The following is an 8812-nucleotide window of genomic DNA, read 5'->3' on the forward strand; positions in this document are numbered from 1 at the left end:
CACGTCATCTACCCCCCCGATCTTGCTGATCAATGTTTCGGGAAGGCAGGGAACATGCTAGAGGAGGAACATTCAACACAGCAGATGGAGCTATCACAAGATCCAAACAAGGGCTATGTTCATGTTCCAAGCCACGCTGTTCTTGTCTAGGAGCTAGGATAAGTGCTTTAGAAAATTCATTAGATAAATGGTTATCAATATCAACAAGTTCATATTCACTATCAGAAGCAAGAGGAGTAACATTTTCATCATGAATAAAATTTTCATCTATAGCATCATCAAGATTTATAAAAATAGGGTCTTTGATTCGCACAGGATCAAGACCATCATGCATCTTATGTTTTGGAGATTTTGGAGAAAATGGAATAATGCTTGTTGAAGGTGTTTTTGGAGATTGCAAAGTTTGAGAAGCAGCTGCTTGAGCTCTAAGATGACGCTTTCGTCGACGTTCACATGCAGAACGATTTCGTCTAGTCTTAGTAGGAAGTGGAGAAGATTGAGGAGGAGGAATGTTCTCATCCTTAGCACTTGGGTGTTTAGGTTGTGGTCTCTTAGGGTGGATAATAGGAGAAGAAGAAGGTCTCTTCTCTCTATAAAAGGAAGGAGGAGGAACTGCTCCATATAAGGGAGGAATATTTGGTTTAGGAAGGAGACCAAGTCCATCATGACGAGGAGGGATAGGTCTACTTTTAGAAGGTTTATTAGGCATAGACATAATCACATCCATGGGAACGGGTTGGGAATCTTCTTGAGGAAAGACATTAGTTTTATCTTTCAAAGGAAGAACTTCCTTCTCAAGAATGATAGGAATATCAAGTTTAGGTGTTCTAGGTTCACTTAGAGATAGGATCATATCTGTTTTCCACTTTTGATAAGATTTGAAAAGATGATCACTTCGCGGAGGAAGAGATTGGAATTGTTTAGGCCAAAAGTAATCAATAGGAACGCTAGAAGTTCTTTCAGCTGGTTTAAAGAGACTATGATTGACAGTAACAACTTCACCATTATGGGGAAATTTCAAACACTTGTGAATAGGAGAAGCAATAGCTTTCATGGAAGATAGCCAAGGATAGCCAAGCTTCACACGAAATTGTTCGTAAGATGGAATAATAGAAAAGTTCACATCAAGGGATTTGTTATGGACCTCAATAGGCAATGTAATAGAACCAATTGCAGGAGAAGAAAATGCATCAAATAGTTTCACAATCACATCTGTTTTGTCATATATCACTTGATTCAATTGCAAAGTAAAAAGAAATTCTTCAGTAATAACATTAACCATGCACGAAGGATCAATAAGCACTCCACGGCAAGGTGTATTCTTGACTTTTGCAACTATGTATAAAGGACGATCAGGTGCCCTAATGGTTTCACTGGAATCAAATGTGATGGAAGGTTCTTTAGGGTTTTCTTGCTGCTCTACAAAGTTAATCACATTCGAAGTCATAGACACAAGACCATCAGATGAGAGAGAGGAATCATTAGCCTCAATTGCATTAGAGGTATGAGAAGGTAATGGATCAGTGAAAATCTGAAGATTTTGATTAGGAGGAGCTACAGATGTATTGCCTTTATCATTCACTCCAGAAACAGAAATAGTATTATTATCAATCAAATCTTGAATTTTACCCTTTAAAGAAAAACATTTTTCAGTATCATGCCCAGGCTGACGATGAAATTGACAAAAAGCTTTGTTATCAAAATAAGGTGAAGTAATCTTTGCAGGATCAATTTGTCTTATAGGAGGAAGAGTAAGCACATTTTGTTCCAATAACTTATTCATAATACTATGCAATGACTCATTCAAAGGAGTATACTTTCTTTCTTTCTTGAAAAATTTAGAAATAGGAGGCACACTTGATGCTGCATTCACATTGTTGTTGATGATGTTTTCATTGAATTTGATGGAATCTCTGTTCGGTTTAAACTTCCCAAATGGTTGTTGACTGCTATCACCCTTATCACTCGGAGCCGTAGGATGTGATTGTTCCATTTGACTCATAGTCAGTTGATAATTGTGAAGAGTTGCACACAACTGTTGGAAAGAAGTAAACTCAGAAAACAGAAGTTTGTCTCGAATATCTTTTTGTAAATTAGAAATGAAGATTCTTTGAATATCATTGTCAGGCACTGGAAAAGAAATTTGAGCATACAAATGCTTATATCTACCAATGAAATCAGTCACTTTTTCTTTAACACCTTGTTTACAATGCATTAAATCAATCAAAGTAACTTTATGACTTATATTGTTTTGAAATTGTTGAATGAAAGCATTTGCAAGTTGTTCGAAAGAAGTAATAGAATAAGAAGGCAACGAGCAATACCATTGTAGGGCTTTGTCTCTTAATGTTCTAGTAAACAATTTTGCAAGCAACCTTTGGTCATAAGAAAAATCGGTACATATTGTTTGAAAAGTCTTAACATGTGTTAGAGGATCACCCTTACCATTATAAAGCTCCAAATGCGGAATTTCAACATGTTTAGGGGGAATAGCTTGAACAATGTCAACAGAAAGTGGACTCGCAACATCAAATGTGGGCACACTAAACTTAGATTGATTCATAGAGGCAATTTGTTGCTGTAAAGAAGAGACAGTTTGTGCAAGATTGTTAATGGTCGCTTCAGTCGAAGAATTCATATTAGACGTGTTAGATTGTGATGGAGGTGTTATGTTATTGAAAGAAGGTAAATAGTAAGGTGGTGGGACTCTATGATAATTAGTCATAGGAGATGATTGGACAGGAGGAACACTACAAGGAGGAATGGAATGGTTAAACGAATTGCCCCCTTGCGTCATGTTCATTTGTGGAGATATAATAGGGACACTCATGGAAGGAATGAATGAAGAAGTTGGATTAAATGAAGGAAGAGGGTTAATTGAAGAAGAAGGGTTGCCCCCATGACTGGTGATCACAGGAGGAATGTCTTGTGTAGAAGTAGCCATTATGTTTGATGTAAAGGTAGGTATGCTAGCAATAGAAGTCATCAAAGGAATAGAATGATTGACTTGAGTAGGAGGTTGTGTATAACCCAAATTTTTAGCACAACTCTTCATAGGCATCACATTCGAATCCACAATGTGTGCAATACCACGCAAAATATCAATTCCATTCTTATCACTTTGAAGCATACGTTTTAGACCCTTAATTAAAGGAAGAGCTTGACTATCAGGGTATTCTTGAGACATCCATTGTCGAAAATCGTCAAATTGGTTATCCAATTTCGAAAGTTGTTCTTCAGAAACCTCATGGAGAGCTTCTTCATCATTAGGAGGATTAGAGGAATTACCCATGTCCTCGTTAAGAAGGCTATTCAAATTAGGTTCCATCTCCTCAGTAGTTAAACCTCGGAAAGACTTAATTCTACGGCTTCGTCTAACGGGAATAGTGTAAGTAGGGCTTATTGTTGTAAAACTCATGCACTAGAGAGAGAGAGAAAGTTTTGAATTTAGAGGTAGCAATTTTCAGTAAAATCAGCCAATCTTCTGGATTTAAGCTGTTAAATATAATCAGGACAATCTCCCGAAATTTCAGAAAAAATGTCAGGGACTGTGGTACTTCGGAGTGCACACGGTCCCGACAACTTTTTTCGAAATTTGCAGGGATGAAAGTTATGATAATTTTAGAGCTAATCTGAAAAAATTGAGTGATTTTACGATCTGTAGATAGGCCAAATTAAAGTTGCAATCTCGAAATTGAACCCTACCAAGATTGTCGAAAAATGCAAAAATTTGAATTTTGAAAAAAGAGAGGGAAACTGAAATTTTGAATTTTATGATTTTAGAGGGAATACCAAAAGCAATGTAAGTTTTGAAATTTGAAAATTGACTCAATTTCACGCAAAATTCAATTTTGAAAGTGGAAATTGAAGTTGTTGTAATTAAGCACTTAATTTCAAAAGTCACAAATTGCAAGAATTTAAATAAAGCACTGAAATTTTTAATGAATGCAAACACACTTTTCAGATTTAGCACAGTAAGAACATAATTTTGACAGAAATTTCAATTTCAACAATTTTTGAATGATTAGAAGCCTCAATCCAAGCAATCGCTAGGCCAGCTTTGACTGTAATTTTGAAGGTGTTATAATTGATAAAATCAGCCAAAATTCTGGATTTTAGCAGGAAAATACAGTAAGATCTCGCTCCTGAAATTTCAAAAAAAATGTCGGGGACGATGGCACTCAGAGTGCACACCGTCCTCGCAACTTTTTTCCAAATTTTCAGGGATGAAAGATATTGTGATTTTATTGCGGAATCCAACGTTACAGCTAATTTGGAGATGTTTTGATTAGTGAAATTGTCGGACAAAGGTTGAATCAAGAGGGTTTCAAAAATTAGGGTTTTGACACTTAACCACTTAATTTTCAAAATTAAAGCACAAATATGAATTGATAATTTGTAATAGAAGGGCAGATCTGAAACAAGCATTAATAATTAAACATTTCACAAGCTTAATTACAAAAAAGAAAATTTAGGGTTTTTATGCAATTAACCTCTAAAATTTTGCAAAAGATCAAACATGGAAATGTAATCAAGGAATCCAATTTTCAGATCTAATCATGAATAATCAGAAAGGATGTTCACGTCGGGTTCACCAAAATGTAAAGCGGAAAATCGCGATCGAACCCTAGTTGCTCTCCCCTCTTCCAACTCCAAGGAGAGAGAAGGGAGACTCATTAGGGTTGATGGTTTTCACTTAGGGGAGAGACTTTACATTCAAAAGAGGGGTTGAAACCCACAAGATCCATTCCCACACAATGCAAGATTGGATGCTAAATGTGTTTCAAGGGTTAAGAAAGCAAGGCTACCCTCTTTTGTAAAGAATGTTGATAGAAGAATTAAGCTAGGAATGCATAGAAAGTGACAAAGATTCGCTTATAAACTGAGATAGGGATATAGGATGAAGCTGCGGACCTGGAATTAGCAGTAAAATGTCGATACGGTGCTGTCCTGCAAATTTGAGCAAAAGTTGTCGGGACGATGGCGCCCGAGCGCCACGGTCCTCCAAAAAATCCGCGAAACGAAGGGGGATCTGTTCGTCTCTGCACAAGGATTCCAGATTTCCAATTTCAGCCGCGTACCTACAACCTACACACAAAAAAGAGAAGATGATTGGGGGGTTAGGGATTAGGGGTTTGGCTTTAGGTCAAACCCCAGTTTTGGAATTAACCAAGAAATGAGCAATGCTGTAAATGTAAATGTCTGTAATGTAAAACAAGTACTAATACCTTGTTGTAAGGATGTTTGTATCCTTATGTGCGAAGGTATAGATGTTGTATGTTGTATGTTGTAGTAGTATGTAGTAAGTGATCTCCTCTTCAATGGTTGAATCCTTGTCTTGAATGCAACACTTAGCCTTGAATGGAGACTTGAAATGATCAATTGCTTGAAGGAATGCTTGAATGCTTGAATGCTTGAGTATAATTTCCACGCTTTTTCCCTCATGTATGTATCTATCCAAATGAGAGAGGAAAATGTAGTTTATATACTTGTCATTTAGGGCTGATAGACTGATTTTCCCGACCTTAGGCCGACCAGGAAAGATAATTTTCCAATTTGCAAACATAAAGACCCGAAGTCCAAAAGAGACCGGGCCCAAAATAGGACCCAGGGACCAGGGCGCTGGGCGCCATGGTCCTGGAGGACCAGGGCGCTAGGCACCCTGGTCCTGAAGGACCATGGCGCTGGGCGCTCTGGTCCCACCTCCCGGGACAGCAGGGTGCAAAGGAGGTTCAGGCCAGGGTGCGAGAAAATGCAGTTTTTGGTGTCATGAGCAAGTTTCGGGGTCTCCATTCAGGTTCTGTGTTGCGTCGCCATCGTGAAGACCGAAATGCAGTCGAAATTGCAAGTGTCACAATTTTAGGACGCTACAGGAACATATAAGTTTATGAAAAATCCGAGGCATAAAGTGGAAAGGGAATTTATAGGAGCTTCATTCAAAGGACCTTCAAACGAAGGTATCCAAGTAGCTTCAGATGAATGTAGGTCTTTACAATGATAAAAAAATAAAACAAAGGGATGATTCCATGAACACATAATTAAACCACCAATAATGTGTAGCAAACAGTGGACATTAGATTTTTAAATTTAGATGAGGACCAAAAAGTACGAAACACATTTGCTCCAATGTTTTTCCCCAAATGAAGGTCACTTTTTTCCTTTTGTGAAAATTAACTTCATTCAATGGTTCTTGAATGAAGATCACTTTCTCTCTTTAATGGAAATCATAACCTTCAAACAAAGATACATGTTTGTAAAGAGATCTTTGTTCGAGGATATATGTTGGAACAAAGGTGTTTCCTACTTCTACCCCCATTTAAATTGAAAAATCTAATGTCGCATGTTTGGGATTCATTATTGTGTGTCCACCCATATGTGATCATGGAATAATCTTATAGTTATATATTTCACCTTTCATAAAATAAAACATTAGTTTATAACTTTAGTAGATAATCTTCATTTTATTTTTTACCTTCTACTAATCTAATGATTGACATTATTTAAAAATACCTTGGAATGGTTGTTATTTTAAAGAAGGGGACATGTTCTTCAAGCTAAATAGAATTGAATATGCACAAAAATTTAAATATAATTTAATTGCAACAATAAAAACATGTATGCATATTCTTTATTTATTTTATAAAACCAAATCAAAGCATATCATCATTAATTATTCCATTAATTTTCTTAAATAAAATAAAAAATGCTTGAGAAATGATAGGTGATGAAATGAATTCAATTAAATGTTAAAAAATATTAACGCATAAAAATAGATTTTGTTTAAAATTAATTGATGTTGGTCTTCTTGCTTCCATGCCTTAGAAATAGACACTTGTTCTAATTGTGCTCCCCTTATTATGGACTTGGAAGATTTTTTTTTTAAGAAATAAAGAGCTATTCTCTTTGAAGGGTTTGATGATAGACTTTTTCCTTTAAAATGAGATATTCTACTTGATCTATTTTTTCGAGATAAAACATCTAGATCAGAAAAAGGTATGGTGACTAACAAAGTTTGGGAACAATTATGAGTGTGTGATTATAGGTGTGGAAGGGAAGACGGGTGAATTGAGTAATAGATTGGGATGATGATAAATGAGGGCATTTAGAATGTAAGATACAGTGTTGCTCATGAAAGTGGCTTGGCTAAATGATGTAACAATAGGTGTAGTGGTGGTGAATAAAACACACATGGATGCTTTCTAGAATGAAGAGATGCAACTAGATGGAGAATCATAAAGTGAAGGAAAGTTGAGAATGGATAACTACTATATTATTGAATGAGTAGTGATGGTTGAAGGGTAAATGGTAGAGGATGTATCTAAGTTAAAAGTGAGATGTAATTAGATGCACTAGTCAGTATATAGTAAATAGGATAAAAATAAACAAATATTAAAGTCTCTAATTCATATGTCTTGTTTGAAAATATATCATGGAACATATTTATTTTTGATAAAGGATAAAACAAGTATTGAAGAGACCCAAGATCTTTTATACAAAATACCGCCTACAGAAAAACGTCATGAAACATATTTGTTAGTTGTTTAGTATGCTCTACATTAACAAATATGGATTGATAAATATGAGGTTCCACCAACTGAAAGTCATGGTGATGGAGATGAACTGTTTTGAAAGTTATGGAACAGGATCAACCCTCCAAACTTCTTACCTATAATTTCCAAAAGGTTAGACTGTTTTATTTCTGGGTTTTACATAATAAATTCTATTTTTCTAAGAGTCTCGAACGAAATATTGAAATTCTAAAACTTGACTTAAAAAGTTTTAGTTGATCAGGTCAGTCACACAACTTAATCTCATTCAGATAGTGTATTAGACAATTACATAGATATAGATACAGAAAATATTGAATGTTTCCTACCAATGTTATATCGGTATTAGACTGTTGTCTTGAAGTGTTCAGTAAATCATTCTCTCTTAAATGATAATTTCTCTCTCAAATCATTGTCTCTTAAATTATTCTCTTAAATATGCCGAGCAAACAAAGCGACTGTGAAGAAAATTGCTCAAGATTCCATTGTTTCAAGTGTCCATTTAAGCCTTTCTTTGTTTAATAGGAGATTTTTGATGTTAGCAAAACCTTGAAGTGGCCGACAAACAAATATTTTTTTTTCTTCAATATATCGCTTTCCAATAATGGTAGTATGCTACGTTAATTGTAAAATAAGCAAAATGTGTTTTGTCATTTGTAAGGGAATAAATGCTCTTTTATATATAATATGATATGAAAATGAAGTAGTAATAGTTTTTTCACATACCCACCACTTTGATATAATGGTTTTTTATCATAAAGTAAGAAACAATAGTACTTTGGTATTAGAGAAGAAATTAAGGTTACCCTAGGTATGTGTAAGAGGTCATTGTGTAGGTATAAATCCAAATCAATCATTGATGCATGATTTTGAGGAGAGATCATTTTTCTCATGTTTTTCAAAGCAACTAATCTTCTTGTTAGTTATGACATAGATCTTGACCTTTTTGAGTTTGGTGAAGTTTGTGAGTAGAATGGGAAGGGTTAGATATGATTATTATATTTCAAAAGTTTTTATAAGAATTATTCATCTTTTGATCATGTAGTTGGTGAACTTTAGTAACAATTCATATTTAACTTTAACTCAACAATAAATGTAGTTAAATATCCCCATCTTTTTTATAAAATTCTGGTAAAATGCTTAAAATTTCATTGATAATCATTCTTTTATAACAAAAGTATTTTTTTTTTTAGTAAATTTATGCACTATTAAATATTTCTATAAAATGTTAGCAAAGTGTACTAATCACCACAATGATTTTTTTC

The sequence above is a fragment of the Cryptomeria japonica genome, chromosome 11 (assembly GCF_030272615.1).
Source record: "Cryptomeria japonica chromosome 11, Sugi_1.0, whole genome shotgun sequence".
Taxonomy (NCBI): Eukaryota; Viridiplantae; Streptophyta; class Pinopsida; order Cupressales; family Cupressaceae; genus Cryptomeria; species Cryptomeria japonica.